Raw genomic sequence first — 18,873 nt, 5'->3', positions numbered from 1 at the left:
TACAAGGTACTGGTTAAACTCCACAAGAAGAAATCACCCAACCCCATCAAACAATGGGGCGAGGAAATGAACAGAAACTTTCGCAAAGAAGAAATCCGAATGGCAAAAAGGCACATGAGAAAATGCTCTACATCACTAACCATCAGAGAGATGCAGATCAAAACCACAATGAGATATCATTTCACACCACAGAGACTGGCCCACATCCACAAGAACAAAAGCAACAGGTGTTGGCGTGGATGTGGCGAGAAAGGGACCCTCCTTCACTGCTGGTGGGAATGCCGGCTGGTCCAACCCTTTTGGAAAACAGTATGGACGACTCTCAAAAAATTAGAATTTGATCTGCCATTTGACCCAGCTATAGCACTCCTGGGAATATATCCCAGAGAGGCAAAAAGGTATAGTCAAAGTGACATCTGCAATTGTTTGTTCATTGCAGCACTCTTTACAATAGCCAGAATCTGGAAATAACCTGAGTACCCAAGAGCAGATGACTGGTTAAAGAAACTTTGGTACATTTACACAGTGGAGTACTATGTAGCTGTTAGAAAAGATGAAGTTATGAAATTTACATACAAGTGGTACTACATGGAAAGTATCATGTTAAGCGAAATGAGTCAGAAAGAGCGGGATAGACATAGAAAGATTGCATTCATCTGGGGAACATAAAGCAACAAAAAGGGAGACTAACACCCAGGAATGGCTGAGATTAGTACCAGGAATTTTGCTCCGTGACTGGAAGGCCAGCCACATGTGCTAGGTGCTCGGATGGAGAAGAGAGCACCAAATGAAGGGTGTTGTGAGGACCCTCCCAGGGTGGGAGAAGCATGCTAAAAGTAGTCTATAGACCAAACATGATTGCCACTCAATGCCTCTCTTGCAAAACACAGTACCCAAAAGAAGAGAGAGAGAACAAGGGGTAATACCCTGCCACAGAGGCAGGATGGGACGGGGGGATGGGGGGTGGGGGGGATGCTGGGACCCGTGGTGATGGATGACAGGCACTGGTGGAGGGATGGGCACTTGATCATGGTGTGACTGAAACCCAAGCACAAAATTTGTAAGCCTATAACTGTACCTCATGGTGTTTCACTAATAAAAAAAGAAAAAATAATCCCCCCCTTTGGATCTGGGGTGAGGGTTTGTGGGCTGGGCTGCAATCAGGGCTGACTCCTGGCTCTGTGCTCAGGGACCACCTCTGGTGGTGCTCAGAGGGCCACTGGGGAGGGAATCTGGGTCAGCTGTGTGCATGGCACGTGCCTTACCCCCCGGCCCCTCCAGCCCTCACCTACGTTAATCCTCTACTCCGTGGACATTTGCACACGGGCCAAGGCCTTACACGCACGTGTGTTCACACACAGCCGGCGATTTTAGTAGGGGATTCTCGACGACCCTTTGGAAAAGGACGTTCTCCATGTGTCAACCCTCCGCCTCTGCTCAGAAACTTGAGTTCGTGAATTTTATAAATTAGAAAACACACACTGGCCGATGAAAAATGAGAAAAGTGCCGTAAGTGCTCTACGAAGCACTTTCCAAGGTACATTCCAGAGCTGCCTGCTCCGGTTGAAGTGTGGCCGCTCCAGATTGAGGTGCAAAAGATGGACACTGCATTTCCCAGGGTGTGCGTGTGCGTGTGCGTGTGCGTGTTTTGACTCCAAAACTCTAAGATGACGTTTTAGAAACGGTGCATCGAGTTAGTTCTGCCCTCTTGGTGTGCATTTCTGAGGGTGTGGGGCGGGGAGCCGTCCAGCTGTCTCTGCTCTCGGCCACCCCGTCCTCGGGACTCCTGGGATCAGCCTGGTAGGGAATCCCACCTGCTGTTTCTGGATATGATCCCCCGCCTCAGAGCAGCGCCCACGGGCGAGGGGGCATGGCGCAGGCTCCGTCTTACCTCTGGTTCCACACAGAATAGTCAGAGGAACCAGGAAAGCTGGTGTTTTGCAGCCTGGCCCAGTCTCCGGTGCTGGGTGTGTACCCAGCACTGAGCCCCCGGGGCCCCTCCTGGGCAGGGCTGTTCCTGTCCCCCGGCCCTAAGGCCCTGCTGTCCGCTGGGGCCTCCCTGCTGGCTCTTGCGTGGGAGAGTCTCACTCCTGTCTTGGCCACTGTCTCTTTCTCCTCATCCTTGAGGACTCAGCTCAGAGGCCGTTTCCCCTGGGAAGCTTGCGGGTGAGCTGGGGAGGGGGGGGACCCACAGCGTCTGTGATCACTTCATCTCCCCCTTCTCCAGTTGTGGTGACCTCTCTGCACTTCTGGGGTGTGTTTTCCCCTTCGGGGTGTGTGTGTGTGTGTGAGTGTGAGTGTGTGTGTGTGTGTGTGTGTGTGTGTGTGTGTAAAGCTGTGCTGGGGGGCTTCTCCTGATGGTGTTCGGGCAGCCATGTGGTACTGGGGCTCGAACTCAGGGTTCCTGCATACAGGGAACAACTTAACCTATTCCTCCATCTCCTGGCCAGCCACTCAGGTTTGTTCTGTGGCACTGTGAGGCTTGGACCCAGGGCCTCACATAAGCAAGATCACACATGCAACACACACACAAGACACATGCACACACGCACACACACACGCACACCCCTGCACGCACTAGCCCCTACATGCATTAGCCCCTACTCTGGTCTCAGTTCAACAACCACGGGCGCACGCGCGCACACACACACACACACAAATACACATGCACAAACATGCAGGTGCACACGCACACACACACACACACAAACACACGTGCGCACATCACCCCTGGCCTCAGTTCTACACACACGACACACACGTACGCACACACACACCGTCACCGACCCTGGCCTCTGTTCTCATTTTCCAGTCAGTTATTTTTCCAGCTGTAATATCTCTAGCGCTCTGTGTGATATTTGTGAAACCTTAAAGCTGATGTAAGCTGGGGGAGTGGACGCGGAGCCCGTCTTAGGAAGGCCTGCCTGTGGTCGGGGATCACGGGAAGGACCGCTGGGCCACGTGGGTTCCAGACAGTCACGGGGAGTCTGTGCGCTCTGTGTTTCTGGGAAGTAGGGGAGCGTGCGGTGGGGGAGCGGGCGTGTGCCCCCCTGAGCAAGCCGCAGCTGCACTCCTGCCTGTGCCCCCGACACAGACACAGCCAGCGGCTGCAGCCTCCGCACAGGGGCTTCTGCTCCCTTGCTTCCTGTGGCCTGTCTCCTGTCGTAGGTGGTGAGGGAGGGGTGCCAGGGATCAAACTGGGGCACACGGAGATGGCACGGGGGTTAAGGCGTCCCTGGTACCCCCCGACCCTGCACACGGCCCGCGTCACTCCCGAATGCAGAGCCAGGAGCAGCCCACGAGCATCTGCAGGTGTGGCCCAAACCTAACCGAAACAAGCCCAACAAGAGCCCTGGGGTCTCACACAGGCCCAGCTCTGCCCCGGGCTTCTGCTTTTCACTCTTCCCAGTGGCCAGACAGGCTCTCCGAGGTGCCTTTTCTCAGCCTTCCTCGAGGATCCCTCAGTGGGGCGTGAGGGAGTGAAGCCCCTCTTTGCGCCAGGTCCCCCTGCCTGGGCCCCCTGTGGGTACTCAATTTTGCAGGGCTTGAATTGAAACTGGGTACGCAAGGGGCTGCTCGTGGCAGAAGTCAGTTCTCGTTGAAGACCTGCCCAGTTGCTGTGGTCCCGACTCTCGCCCCACCCCCGTCTCAGTGTTGGGAACAGCCCCTGCCCCCACTCCTCTGGGGCCCTTTTCCTGCTCGCTCTGAAGAAGGGCAGTTTTTCCTCCAACACACCTGGAGGAAACGAACGGGGCTCTCGGCTGTACTCCGGGGACTTTCGGCTACCTGTGTGCCTGGGTGGGTGACAAGGGGCTCCTTTCGCAGTGACTCAGCTCAGGCGATGCTTTGCATCTGGGCGTGCCAAGGCCTTCCTTCACCGGGGATCCGGGTCCTAGGAGAGAAACACGCCAGATACAGTCAGTGAGCACTGGGACGTGGCTTCCGAGTGCCTGGCGTGGCGTGCTTTTGAGGACTGGCTCGTCACCGTGAGCTTGCCGAGCACATGCATTTCCCGTGTTTCGCTCCGATAGGTCCTGGCTGTCCGTACTGTTGACCCTTGATGGGGTGAGGGCCCTTGCGGGGAGCTCCTTGTGGAAGTGTAGCGCGTCAAATTTGAGTGCTACGTCCTCAGCTGTTTTCTCCTCCGCTGCGCGTGTTAAGGCGTTAAGTTGCTGCAGTTGGCACTTGATCGCTGCAGCTGCGGCCTCGTGGTGTTTGCACAGTGCATGGTCAGCCCGATCTCTGCACTGCGGCATTGCTGGCATCTGTCAACCAGGTGCCGGCAGCACCAGCTCCCCAGGTCATGACAAAAATCTCTGCAGGCGGCAGCCAGAGAAACAGTTCAGCACCCCAGCGGGGTTCGGTCCCCAGCCCCACCTGGAGTGATCCCTGAGCGCAGTGTCAGGAGAAAGCCCCGAGCACTGCCTGGTTTGGCCCCCAAGTGAAACGAGTCTCTGTCCGCTTTGCTGCCTGTCTGTGGAAGGCCACTGACCCTCCAGCCGGTCACCCCTGCTCAGAGGAGTGTGATGGTCTCTGTGGGCCTATGTCGTGCTCAGAAGCCCTGTGGCCGGCGTTCGGTCCGGGCCTGGGTGTTTGTCTGGACAGCCCTTCTCTCACACACTTTCTCCCGGGACCGTTGCACGGATGGGGCTCTCCCAGTGTGGTGCTGGGCTTGGTCAGACCACTGACGTGTCTAGCTTCAAGACCACCCTGAGCGGGGGCAGGGCAGAGAGTGCAGTGGGGAGGGCGCTGGCTCTTGCTCGCAGCCGACCCGGGTGCGATTCCCAGCACCTCAGATGTCTCCTGAGCCCTGTGAGAAGTAAGCCCTGAGCATAGGCAGGAATAAACCCCAAACTAGGACTTAGGTATTTTTCAAACCCTATATTGGGGCTGGAGTGATAGCACAGTGGCTAGGGTGTTTGCCTTGCACACAGTCGGCCTGGGTTCGAGTTCCAGCATCCCATATGGTCCCCTGAGCACTGCCAGGAGTAACTCCTGAGTGCAGAGCCAGGAGTAACCCCTGTGAATCACCAGGTGTGACCCCCAAAACAACAAACATACAAACAAACAAAAACAACCCTATAGACAGGTGTCTTTAGCAACTTTGGAGAAAAGGGTTGAAAAATCTTACTTTTCTTTGCTGTAGTTTTTTTTTTTTCCTTTCTTTTTGGGTCGCACCTGGCAATGCTCAGGAGTTACTCCTGACTCTTCACTCAGGAATCACTCCTGGAGATGCTCAGGGGACCATATGGGATGCTGGGAATCAAACCCGGGTTGGCAGCGTGCAAGGCAAACGCCCTACCCGCTGTGCTATCGCTCCAGCCCCATCTTTGCTGTAGTTGGAAGTCCAGAGGAAGTTACATTATGCATCGCCAAAATCATTCTCAAGATTTATTCAGTTATTATTTTTGGGGAGTACAAGATTTCATTTTGCACATTTTTTGGGGGGAGGGGTGTCCCCAGTCCTTCAGGTGTTTCTGCACATAGGGAGTGCTCCTGGTTCTGTGCTCAGGACTGACCCCTGGTGGTGGTGTGGGGACTGTTGGAGGTGCTGGGGTGGGAAGGGGGCATGGCTGGCACTGTAGCCCCTGGGCCCCCTCCCTGGCCCCAGGTGCTAATATCTTCCTATTCTTTTTTTTTAAATTTTTTCTTAGTGAATTACTGTAAGGTACAGTTACAGACTTACAAACTATCGTGCTTGTGTTTCAGTCATACAGTGCTCGAGTACGCATCCCTTGACCAGTGCCCATTCTCCACCACCGATGATCCCAGCATCCCTCCCACTCCCCTCATCCCACCCCCACCCCCCGCCTCTGTTGCAGGGCATCCCTTTTGCTCTCTCTCCGTTTGGGTGTTGAGGTTTGCAATAGAGGTAGTGAGTGGCCATCGTGTTCGGTCTATAGCCTACTTTCAGCCTGCATCTCCCACCCCTAGCGGGCCCTCCAAGCATCCTTTACTGGGTGGTCCCTTCTCTATCTCAGCTGCCTTTTCCCCCAGCATGTGCTGCCGGCTTCCAAGCTGTGGAGCGAACCTCCTGGTACTTATCTCTACTATTCTTGGGTGTTAGTTTCCCATTCTGTTACTTTGTATTCTCCAGATTAGGGCAATCTTTCTGTGTCCATCCCTCTCTTTCGGACTCATTTCACTCAGCATGATACTTTCCATGTTGATCCACTTACATGCAAAGTTCTTGCAGTCCCCCTGGAAACACCAGGAGCTCTTTCCGGAAACACCTACTGAAAACGATCGACGTCAGGGTGGAGGATCGGGGCCAGCTCCAGGGCTGGGTTGATCCCTAACTCGGCTGGGAAGGAGATGCCGGGGGTGCCGGGACGGAGCCGTTTGGGCTCTTGGGGTCAGCGGGGATCTCTCCTCTCCCGAGTTCCCCCCAGCTGTGCGCGAATATCAGTAGCTTGGGCCAGGAAGGAGGGGATTCATCCTCTTGCCGTGGTCTCTAGTACTCTGCGGGAGGAAAGATTTCTCCTCTGGAAGAACGTTTCACCAGCTGGGACTATTGCTCCGTGGCAAAGCACCTGCGCCCCTGTGTGTGTGGGGGGGTGCCCTGAGTTTTATCCCTGCACAAAATAGACAGATATGTAAATAATAAGAGTTTCTCCTACTCAGAAGCATGAACAGGCCCCAAGGCTGCGATTAGGAGTTTGGACTTGTCTCTCTATTGACTGCTGTGGGGACAAGTTGGTGCCCGTTGCTCCCTGGCAGTGCTCAGGAGACCATGCAGTGCCACGGATCAAACCTGGGGCTGCTTTGTGCAAACCATGTGCTCCGGCCCTTTGGTCATCTCCCGGGCACCTTGGCGCCTTTTTTATTCCGCAGTGGGACCAGGCGCTCACTCTCCCTGTACTGTCCCTGTACTGAGAGAGCCAGGTGCTCAGTGTCGCCGGGGGGGGGGGGGGGGCCTCCCCTGGAAGTGCCACTCCGGCTTCTCAGACTCCCGCAGGGGGGATCTCCTGCTCGCGCCCAGCCTCTGCCCCTTCTGCACGGCCAGGGGAAATCAGAGTCGCGTCCACACAGAGCTAATGACTGTGTCTTCCTTGCTCACCCCAGCACCTTGTGTCCGACGCTGGCCGCGTGTCTCATGGGGAGCTAATTTCCAAGCTCGTCAGCCTGATCCTGGCCTGCTGCTCGGCGCTGGTTCCGTGTATGTGTGTGTGTGTGCGTGTGTGTGTGTGTGTGTGTGTGTGTGTGTGTGTGTGTGTGTGACACACAGCTCCGGGTTCCCAGATGCCTCTCTGTCTCCCTTGCTGAGAGACCTTGTGTTCTTTGGCTCGCTGAAGCCTTCAGGATGTGCTTGCCGGGCCCCGGGGAAACATCAGACTTGGCTCTGTGGGGCCCGGCCCTTGGGGGCGGGGTGAAGAGAATGGCACTGTGGGGTGCAACTAGGGCTGTTCTGAAAGGAAGAGATGGAGGGGCTGGAGAGAACATCGGGGACAGTGGGATTAGGAGAGTCTTCATGGATCCTGTGACCAGGGAGAGGAGGAAGAATTGGGGAAAACGATTGGATTGTGTACATGATACACTGGTGGTGCGCTCAGACATAGTGAGGTGCTCCAGACACGGGGTGAGGTGCTCCCAACATGGGGAGGTGCACTCCAGACCCGGGGTGAGGTGCTTCACACACAGGGTGAGATGCTCCAGACACGGGGTGAGGTGCTCCAGGACGTGGGGTGAGGTGATCTCAACACACGATGAGGTGCTCCAGGACATGGGATGAGGTGCTCCACACATAGGGTGAGATGCTCAAGGACACAGGGTGAGGTGCTCCACCCACAGGATGAGGTGCTCCATACATGGGGTGAGGTGCTCCCAACACACAGTGAGGTGCTTCAGACACAGAGTGAGCTCCAGACACAGGGTGAGGTGCTCCAGACATGGGGTTAAGTGCTCCCAACACGGTGAGGTGCTCCAGACACGGGGTGAGGTGCTCCACACACAGGATGAGGTGCCCACACACGGGGTGAGGTGCTCCAGACATGGGGTGAGGTGCTCCAGGACCCAGAATGAGGTGCTCCAGACTGTCCCTCTGCTAGCTGGGCCAGCGGGCGACCGGTTGCTGGAGGAGGCCGGTGGGCTGGTGACTGACTCTGCACGGCTGCTGTGCAGAGCGTCCGGAGGGTGGTTGTCTGCCTCTGCGCCGGGCTGGTCTCTAACCTGGCACTGCTGACTGGGGGCGGCTGGGGGCTCGTGGGGGTCCTCTCTCTGTCGGGGGACGGCGGGTGAGCTGTCATGAGGGGTGTGCGAGGTTCGGCTGCAGCCCTGCCGGTGCCCACTAGGTGCCAGCGGCTCCCACACTTCTCTTGCCTTGAGGCAGGATCTCAGGTGCGGCCCCTTGGGCTTACCGCAGCGCCTGCGCAGAAGACGCTGTCGGGGGTGGTCGGAGGTTTCCCGTCCCCTCTGGATCCCTCTGACTTGTTTCCACTGGAGCCTTCTCGTGTGCGGCCGAGCTGACAGGCGGGGAGCGGGGTGGGGGCTGGCGGTGGGGCGGGAGTGTGGGGACACTGGGGGGGGTCTTGAGGGGAGACGGGGAGGAGCCAAGATGGGGCCCTGGCAGGCTGCAGAAGGAGCAGGTGCGAGAAAAGCTGAGCCTTGCGGACTTGGTCGGTCATTCCGGGAAGCAGCTGTGGGAAGGCCGAGCGCGGTCAGGCCAAGGGCAACAGCCCAGGCCCTTCGGAGTAGGAAAGGAAAGCGGCTCTTCCCCGCGAGGGGCAGCTGCGGAGGGAGCGAGCTCAGCAGAAACGGGCCTCCCGGGCACTGTGCTTCATGGGAGGTGCTGGTAGAGGGACACAATGCACCTTCTCACAGAGCTCATCCCCGGGGCCAGAGAGAGGGCCCAGTGGGCAGCGCTGCCACCATCTCCCCGACCACTGTCAGGAGTAGCCCCCAAGCACAGAGCTGGGAATCGTCTCTGAGCACTGTTTGGTGTAGTCGCCATACCCCCCCCACCACACACACACACACTGAATGATCGGACAAATTGCAAATTGGAGTCATGGACCGTTCCATAAAACCACCAGGCTAAACTCCTAGAAAAAAATTGCAGTGTCACAAGAAAGAAGCAGGACGAAGGTGGGAGGAAGTGGGCCCAGCCGGAAGTGTGTGAGAAGAAGTCCCATGACATCAGGCCACAGCAGGGCTGGTTGACTGATCATGTGACAACTCCCACTGGTGACCGGAGAGGGGCCAGCAGAACGGGGGGCTTGTTTGGGACTGAGGCAGGAGCCTGAACACATGCCTCGTGCTGGGCCGTGTCGATGAACTGGAGCCTCAGGGTTCCTGCAGGGCGGAGCTGGAGCTCATTCCGGTCCCCACCTGGGCCTCTTTGCAGGCACCACAAGGACTAGGAAGTGGGGACCTGAGGCTGGGACTCAGTTTCAGGACAGCTTAAGGGAAAGAAAGAAATGACACTGTGTGTGTGTGTGCGTGCGTGTGTGTGTGTGTGTGTGTGTGTGTGTGTGTGCGTGTGTGTGAAGCTCTTAATGTAGTCCCTGTAAGAGACTTTAGTTTCCGCGCTGCACTTAGCCTTAATGAAACTTCCACTTACTGAAGTCTGCTTGCAGAAGTGTGTGTGTGTGTGTGTGTGTGTGTGTGTGTGTGTGTGTGTGTGTGTGCGCGCGCGCGCACGCGCATGCATGCATAGCAATTCTTGCTTGTATCTGTCCTTGAACAACCTGGGTTTGGACAGCTGGGCCACTAAGCAGTAGGCAGACCCGCACATCAGAGTAACAGAGAGAATTAACCGAGAACGGTTTCTTTTGGTGTTTTTTTCCCCCTGGGGGGGCACAGAGATTTGGGTGAGGGGCACCACCGGCTGTGCTCAGGGCTTGCTCCTGGCTCTGTTCTCAGGGTATGTGGTGCCGGGGATGGAATCTGGGAACTGCGTGCAAGCCCAGCCCGATCCCTGTTGAGCCTGGGATCGTGGGGGTGGTGAGGCGCCCGGCCCAGCCCGCCTTGGACTTTGGGGTCAGGTCCGCCGGACATTCGGACATTCTGCTCAGGTGAGAGATGGGCAGCCCGACCCCGTGGCGGGGCATTTGATTGGGTTTTTAGCTTTCGTGCGCTTGGGGGCTACACCCCGTGGTCCTCGGGGGCTCCTCCCTACTCTCTGCTCGGGGTCTCTGTTGTCCCGGGGACCAGGCAGGAGGCGACTTTCATCCCTCCCCGGCCCTAGCGGATCGGAGCCTCTGAGAGAAGCAAGCTGCGGCCAAGCACCCTCAGTGCAGTGTCTGTGAGAGTGGACATGAGCCAGGCGCCCAAGCGGCGTGGACAGGTGCGGGGTCCACGTCAGCTTTCGCGCTGGCCCCACAGCAGCTGCAGGGAACCGGCCCTGGAGCCAGCCTCTGACCACCCGCCCCCCGCGGCTCCCTCTGACCCGCCGGACCCACACCCAGGCTCCTTCTCCTTTGTTTCAATCCTGTCTCTCGCTCACTTCTTCCCTCCCCACCTCTCCACCCTTCCCTGTGCTTCCTGTAAAGCAGCTTCCCAGAGCGGGGGATGTCACACTCAGGGATGTGGGAGGGACAGTGACAAAGGCCGTGGTGGTGACCGCTGTGCAAGTGTTTCTGTTGGTTTCTCAAGGGCACGTGAAGTCATGTGAAGTCACGGGAAGTCATGTGAAGTCACATGAAGCCATGTGAGGGACTTCTTCTCCTGAGTTGCCCAGAGATGCTTCTTGCCGGGAGTCTGCCATTTTCCAGGCCCCTTTCTGAGGAGTGGCGGGTGGGAGTAAGTGTATCCTGGCTCTCCTGCTCATCTCTGGCCCATAGCATCAGGAGAATCACAGTCTCTGATTGACAGCAGTGTTTTGCAGTGATGGTGGCAGGGGCACTGCACTGCACTGTCACTGTCCTCCTGTTGTTCATCAATTTGCTGGAGCGGGCCCATTGTGACAATCTCCATTGTGACAATTGTTACTGTGTTTGGCATATCGGATATGTCACGGGGAGCTTGCCAGGCTTTGCCGTGCGGGTAAGATACTCTCAGCAGCTTGCCAGGCTCTCTGAGAGGGGCGGAGAAATCGAACTGGGTTCGGCTGGCTGGCCACGTGCAAGGCAAACGCCTACCACTGTGCAACTTCGGGAATACTTATGTTGGCGTGTGTCCTTTATTACCTTCACACAGGCCACACTCAGACATGCGTAGCCCCGCCGTGTGGAAACGAGGTGCCTGAGGATCATTGGACCACCCCCGGTGGTGCTTGGGGGTCGAGGGGTGCTGGGGGTTGCACATGCTCGGATCATGCTGTCCCCTACAGTCTCATGTTATGTTCGTGACATTTGGACATGCTCATTCAAGTGTGTGCACATGTGAAGCTGCCGTGATCCGGGGTCTGAGACTGTTGCATGCTGCCTGCCCTCTGTGCCACTGAGCGTCAGAATCTGGGGAACCTGGGACGGCCTCTGTGAGCTGATGGCTTCCAGCGCTGACCCTGGGCTGATGGGAGGGGTGAGCACTGTGGCCTTGAGCCCTGCAGGCCTGTGAGTCCCCCTGCTCGAAAAGGTGTTTACTCCAAGATGGAGAGAGGCGGAAGGTCTTAGTGCAGCCAGATGTCGCTGTTGGGGCTTTCATTTCCAGGCTGCACTCAGCCTTTGTGAAACTTCACTCACTGAGGTCGCTCACAGAAGGCTGTGCATAGGCACCTCCTGTTTTTTTTTTTTTTTTGGCACCTCCTGTTTTCCTATTAGGTGTTTGGGTGGGATTGGCCTCCCACCAGCCCTTCCCTCCCACCCCAGGCCAGGGTCAGGGCCTCTTTTCGGCTCTGTGCCCAGAGGTCTCCACAGTGCTCAGGACCACTTTGTAGCACTGTCTGGCTGGCCCTGAGGTTAGATTCTTTTCTGTGTACTTTGATTTTGGGGGGAGGGGCATACCGAGCAGTGCTCAGGGTATCTCCTGGCTTTGTACTCAGGGATCATTCCTGGTAGGGCTTGGGGGGGCCATATGGGATGCCGGGGATCAAACACAGGTTGGCCAAGGGCAAAGGCAAGTGCCCTCCCCACTGTGCTATCACTCCGGGCCCATTTTCTGTATATTGTCCTGAAACATCTCTTGAAAGCCCTCTCATGCAGAAGGAGATAGAATTCATATGCAAAGATGTAGATGACTTCTCTCCTGATTAAATATTTAAAATATCTATGTATCTATGCAAATGCATCTTCTGCTTTTCTATTGGATTTTTGGGTGAGATTGGCCTTCCTCCCCCCCCCCCCCCACTCTCTCCCTTTATAAAGATGTCAGTAGGTGATACTTTATTGAGCTAAAAATGCATATCTGAATTCTGATTTCTATGATCTTAAATCTTTCTAGATGAACTTAATACAGACAGCAGCTGTCAGAGTTCTTCGGGGGTTTTTTCCCCTTATCTTTAGAAAGGTGGAAGGCCCACACAGGGTGGTGCTTGGGGCTCACTCCTGGCTTTGTGCTCAAGACTCACTCTTGGCTCTGTGCTCAGGGCTCACTCCTGTCTCTGTGCTCAGGGCTGAATCCTGGATCTATGCTCAGGGCTGACTCCTGGCAGACTCAGGGCTGACCCCTGGCTCTGTGCTCAGGGCTGACCCCTAGCTCTGTGCTCAGGGCTGACTCCTGGCTCCGTGCTCAGGGCTTACTCCTTCCTCTGTGCTCAGGGCTGACCCCTGGCTCTATGGTCAGGGATCACTTTCGGTCAGCTCAGTGGGGGATTGAAACCAGGTCTACCGTGTGCAGGACAAACACTCTAAGTGCTGTACCACCTCTCCGACCCCATCTTCAGGGTTTTCACTATGTTTTGTGCTCACCAGGTGCTCCCTCGCTGAGTGCTTTCCATTTTGAAGAGCGAAAGGAATTTCTGAGGCCAAATGAGAATTCCTGGCTAACACACGCTTAGTTGTGATTGCCTCCGAGGGGCGGAAAAGGGTCTTCAGTTGATTGGGGAATTTCAGCCCTGGGTCTGTACAGGCACGGCACCCCCCACAGGTGCCAGGTTGCTATGCTCTTAAGCCAGATTTTGGGGAACAGCCATTCAGTACATTAAAACATCAGTGAAATCGTGTAGCCTCACAGAGCAATGCATCCAAGTCGGATCCCTTTGCTTTACCCTTCCCCCTTGAGATCTGGGGTACAGTTTCTTCATTTTTGGTGACCTCACCATTCCCCAGCCCTCCTGTGGGGCTCGGGGGCCGGGACCCTGCTCTCGAGGTCGGTCACTCCCCAGCTCGGAGGGCACGGGTGGGAGTGAGTCTGTCCCCCCCAGCCTCGAGCCCCTTTCCTGCTGGCAGGAGAGCAGCTCATTGGGGTGCTGGTTTCCCCTTGTTCCCTGATTTGGAGCTGGTGGAGTGGCAGCTCTGGCTCTGCTCGGGCACTCCTGCTGCAGTGCTCGGGGGACCCTAGACGGACCCAGGGTCTTGCCGGCAAGGCCGAGAGGGCCGCACGTCTCGGTGGGCCGGTGGCTGCAGGTGCCTCCTCAGAGCTGCGCGGGGACTGGCTGCGTCCTGAAGAGCGGGTTTGTTTCCTTGTTGTCTCAGGTAGGAGATGGGATAGGGAAGGTCCGAGCGGCCAGAGAACTAAGGCAGGAGGGAAAAATGTGGCCCAGAGTCCCAGTGGATTCCAGTCCAGCTGCTGGTAGTGGGTGTGGGTGTGGGTGGGGGCCATGGGTGTCCTGGTGGGGCGTGGCCTAGTGCCTCAGCTCTGGTGGCTTTAACCCTGTAATGACCATGTCACCTAAATGCTAAGGGGAGTGCTTGACGCTGAGCAGGACAAAGCTTCAGCTGCTTCTCTGAGACTGCTCGCGTCCGGCCCGGAGAGAGACGCCGAGACCACAGTCCGGGTCCTCTTAATACTCGCGAGGCTACACTGTCATGATTCCATTAGTTGTGTAAACAGCCGGCCAGCAGGGCAGGCCAGCCCCATGCACTCTGGCCCTCCCAACTTTTACTTCTGTGTAAATCCCTTTTTTGTTTTGGAGTCACACCCTGCAGTGTTGGGGCAACTCGCAGTTCTGTGCTGGTGGCTTTCTGGGGACCACGTGAATCCAGGTCACCTGAACAAAAATCCTGTGCTTGGCCTGAGAAATCCCCTTTTCCCATTTGGCCACCTGGAGTGAGTGGGGAGGGGGGCGGAGCTGGATCTGTGGCCTGGGGGTCCTCCCGGGAGCCCTGTCTGGTCCTGCTGTAACTGTGTCATCCCGTTTAACTGTGACACCCCACTTCCCTGAGCTGGCCAGAGCCAGCAGGGGACGCTTGACCATTCCCTTGTGACCGGGCTACCAGGGTTGACTGGGAAATCAGAGTCTGTCCCTCTGGGGTTGTAGCATTTAGAAATGTTTATTGGAAGGCCTGGCTCTTGAGATCATGTAAAACTTATGTCCAATATTATTACAGATGTTTGACTCACCCCTTCGTTTCCGGGCTTGCCTTGTGATAATATCTCTCCCTCCCTCCCTCCCTCCCTCCCTCTCTCTCCCTCTCTCGCTTGCTCACTCATCTTGCTCTCCTTGCTCTCCTCTCTTTTAAAATGAGACGGAGTCATAAAACATTGCTCATATTTGGCTCTTTTTTTTTACCCAGAAAAATGGCAATTTCATCGCTCTTTTCAATGGATTATAACAGTAAAGCTGCTTAGAGGTGGTCAGAAGGTCCTCTCTGACTACGGGCTCTGAGGACATGGGAGCAGAAGTCAGGCTGCGTAGGTCCTGGTAAACATTTTCCAGAGCAAGGTTTCCTGATGGATTTTCCCAGACAGGCTTGGTGGCCCATGTCGGTCCCTAGCAAGCCATGAAAAGTTCTGCTTTTTTAGGGGCTGGAGCGATAGTATAGCTGGTTGGGTGTTTGCCTTGCACACAGCCGACCTGGGTTCGATTCCCAGCATCCCATATGGTCTCCCGAGCACCGCCAGGAGTAATTCCCGAGTGCAGGGCCAGGAGTAACCCCTGAGCATCACCGGGTGTGACCCAAAAAGGAAAAAAAAGTTCTGCTTTGCAGTCACGGCATAATAGCTCCCGTGCTGGGTGTGGTGGGTGCTGGAGTGGGAAGGAGAAGCACATCCAGGTGTGTCTTGTTTCTCTCTGTTTCTTCAAGAACTCGGAGTTCTGGGCTTGGGGCCAGGGCTGGAGCCCTTAGCATGCGGGACCCCCCACCCTTCAATCCTGGGTCCCCCCACAGCGCCCAAAGCAAAGAGTGCACAAACTCTCAGTTCAGACAGAGCATTGTGGAGAAGAGACTTGGCTTAAATAAAAATACCAGGTCTTTGTGATGAAAAGATCGGGGGGCTGGGCAGGAGCGGAGACGCTTGGTCAGGTACCCTCGAATCTCTGCCTTGAATTTCCCTGCTGCTCCTTGGAATTTCTCCAGAAAATGAGGTTCTTGGGGAACGGGGCGGGAAAAAGAAGTATTTTCAACCAGGGTAAAGTCTAAACCTGAATGAAGCGTTTTAAAGGTGTGTAAGTTTGGGGCTGGAGTGATAGGCCAGCTGGGAGGGCGCCTGCCTTCCACACAGCCGACCCGGGTTCGATCCCTGGCACCCCATATGGTCCCCTTCATCCTCCAGGAGTGATCCCTGAGCACAGAGACAGGAGGAAGCCCTGAGCACTGCCGGGTGTGGAAATCCAGGGAAAAAATGTCTGTTTGTCTAGATTGGATGGAATTTTACCCCGTTTTCCAGAAAAACAAATACTAGAATCCATGCCGTAGGTCTGTGGGCTAGCCAGGCCCAGGTGAAGAATCAGAGCCCTTCTCTGGGGCAGAAAGGAGAAGCTGAGGGTCAAGGCCTCCAAGAGCAGAAACTCTGACCCACAGCAAAATAATAGTAACAACAAGACAATAAGCAGCCCCGAGCTGAGAATCGTTTAAATCCTATTTGGCTGGTTCCCCACCCCCACCCCGTGTAGAAAGTTCTGACTCACCATTAAACCCGCAGCGCACGTCCAGGCACTCTGGCCGGAGGGGCTTGACTGCCGCTCTGTCCCTAGCCCTTCACCTGGGTTTCAGTTCTCCTGGGCCGCTGGCCTTTGGGCCTCTCGAGGCAAACCTGTTTTCCTTTTCCTTCTCTCTCCCGCATTGGAGTTCTTTATCGGCCGCCCTGCGCCCAGGCTGACGTCACGGCTCAGCTGTGTTGCCGTCCCTCCTCAGAGTCCGCACGGGTCGTCACGGCTCTCCCGCCGACACGCAGCACCGTCTGGCCGAAGGATTTTCAGGCTCTAAGACTCCACGTTTTCTTTTTTAGCAGGAAGAATTTCCTGAAGCCTCGGCTTGCATGCGTCCAGCAGCAAAGCAGGCTTGATCCGGGGAAGCAGAGCACAGAGGGGGAAAGACTCTTTCTGCTTAGCTGAGGCTTTGAACCTGGATCAGGGCAGATCCTTGTCAAACCTGCCCTGGTCCCTGCATCCACTGAACCAAGATAAAGAGGAAGCCAGGCTTCAGGACACAGGAGTTGCCCAAAACTTGTGACCGGAACCGCAAATGTCCCTTCAAGTCCACTTGTGTGTCGGATGAACTTACCGGAACTCCAGTCTCTTGGGGTTCCCCGTGGGCACACTGGGCTCGGCCCCAGAGCGGAACGTCGGCTGCTCAGGGAGACCTTCTCTCCTCCTCTGCTCGCAGCCAGGGCAGCTCCGTGTTTGTCTGGTGGGAAATGCCGCATTAGCTCCCAGACCAAAACATTTCAAGTGCTCTCCGAGAGGCTGACGTCTCGCCAGAGGCTTGAACGTCACAGCCTGTGCAGATGTCCAGCCCGGCTCACCCGCCCGCCTGCAGATGTGCCTTGGGCCTCACCGCTGCGGGTCAGCACCGGCCGTGTCGTGGAGCTGGGTCCGGGACGTTCCCGGGCCGTGGGCCGTGGAGGGCTGCGGCCCGGGCTGCTTCCCCTGGGTGGCTGGCGACCGCGCCCTTGGAGGCTTGTGTATTTACTGGGAAGCCCGTTCTGTGGTTGCTCACAAGCCTGCAGAGAGGCCCTTGGAATGGGTTGGAAAACCCAAAAAAGTACTTGTCCAGATGCTTCCCTCTTGAAACAGTAGGCGGAGGGGCGGGCGGGGGGGGGGGGGGGCAGCAGTAACCCCAGAGAGGCGGGATCCAGGCGGGAGGGACCCAGGGTTGCCCCTGACCGGGAGGGACACCTCGTGGTCTCCTGCTCACCCTCCACTCCCGTCCACCCCATGGATCCCCAAGTTGCTGGGGCTGTTGGCTCTGATCTGTGCCTGGCAGGAGGACCCCCTCGCCCCCACCCCGTGGGGTCCCGGCTCAGCCCGCTCGGGGCTCTGACAGGCCGACATGGACCACCCCCCCTGTGGCCTCAGCCAGTTTACAGGCTGCTTTGCTCATTGTGAATCAGCCTCTCGGCATCCTTCTCAAATGAGGTGACCCAGCGGCCATACCCTCAGCCATGGGCCCCTCTAACTTGGCCTTGGCGCCGACACTCTGCTCCCCCACCACGCTGAGACTCACCGCATCCCCCGGCAGCCACCAGGATGGGCACGTCTTCAGGGGCTAAGTGGTTGTCACCTCTGGCCCCCGCCTGCCGGTGTTCCTGCCCACAGTGGCCCCGCCTGCTGTCTGTCCCCCCCCACCCCCTCTCTGTTCTGCTGGGGAGAGTTTGCAGGGCTAGAGGCCGTGCATGGGGCATGTGGGAACACCTCAAACTGAGAACCAAAGCGGTCATCTGTGTCCTTTGCCTCCATGGACCTCCCACCCCCACCCCCAGAGGCCTCTTTTGCATGTTTTAGCTGTGCTTTTAGGTTGGCTTCTTTGCTCTTTATTTTCACTTTGGGGGGCCTTCCCAGCAGTGCCAGGGGTCCGGGGGCCCTCCTTGGTGTTTCTCAGCTGACCGGATGGCTCAGTGCTTGAGGCCAGTGGGGCTGGAGGTCACCAGAGTCATGTCCACGATCGAACACAAAGCCCCCCACCTCCTGACGCACACGCCTCACCCTGAGCAGGGGCCTGGCCCTCACTGCTGCTCCTAGGTTTCAGCTTCTGCCACGTCTGTTCCTACACTCGTGACCCTCTAGAGCCTTCCATGGGGATGATAAAGATCTGGCTTCCACGCCCTGCCCGAAGCATTTCTTCACCTAACAAACAGCCGTTTCTGCTCCAGCCAGTACCCCTTCGTCAGGATTCAGTGAATACTGGGAATACCGTGGGTCACCCGGCACATCCCTTGCCTTGAAAGGGGCCATAGACCGCAGTCTCGAGTGACCAGGCCAGGCTGAGCCCCCTGGGGAGGCTTGTGTGGAGGTCAAGAATCAAAGCACGGGCCAAGGAGCATGACTCGGAGGGCTGGAGTGCAGGGTCTGCACAGGGGAGCTTCTGGCTTGTTCCCCTGCACGGCTGGGATCAGCCCCCAAACTCCGCTGGGTGTCACACACACACACACACACACACACACACACACACACACACACACACAGAGTCCCACTTCAGAAGTAGGCTGTCTCAGTGGCAAGCAGCTTTTGTGGGCTGTTGGTTGGTGATGCAGATTGGTCCCTTGGTGGCTGGTGTGATATGATAACAGATATTTGGGGTTTTAAATTATTTATTTATTTACTTATTTATTTACTTATTTTTGCTTTTTGGGTCACACTCAGCGATGCACAGGGGTCACTCCTGGCTCATGCACTCAGGAATCACTCCTGGCGGTGCTTGGGGGACCATGTGGGATGCTGGGAATCAAACCCGGGTCGGCTGCATGCAAGGCAAGCGCCCTACCCGCTGTGCTATCGCTCCAGCCCTTTTTAATTTTTAATTTGTAGGGGACCCATGGGCTGGAGCGATAGCACAGCGGGTAGGGCGTTCGCCTTGCACGCGGCCTACCTGGATGACCCGAGTTCGATTCCTCCGCCCCTCTCGGAGAGCCCGGCAAGCTACCGAGAGTATCTCGCCCGCACGGCAGAGCCTGGCA

At 56.7% G+C, this 18,873-nt stretch overlaps 1 protein-coding gene across 1 annotated transcript in view; it reads left to right on the top strand.

The window, feature by feature from the left end:
• The window catches only part of MED12L (mediator complex subunit 12L), a 270,020-nt gene that overhangs the window by 105,216 nt on the left and 145,931 nt on the right, over positions 1 to 18,873 (top strand). The gene's annotated exons all lie outside the window — the stretch shown is intronic.

Source organism: Sorex fumeus, unplaced genomic scaffold (assembly GCF_029834395.1).
Source record: "Sorex fumeus unplaced genomic scaffold, SorFum_2.1 ptg000044l, whole genome shotgun sequence".
In the NCBI taxonomy this organism is placed as follows: Eukaryota; Metazoa; Chordata; class Mammalia; order Eulipotyphla; family Soricidae; genus Sorex; species Sorex fumeus.
Note: the sequence above shows the minus strand (reverse complement) of the source record. Positions and strands in the feature narration are given on the sequence as shown.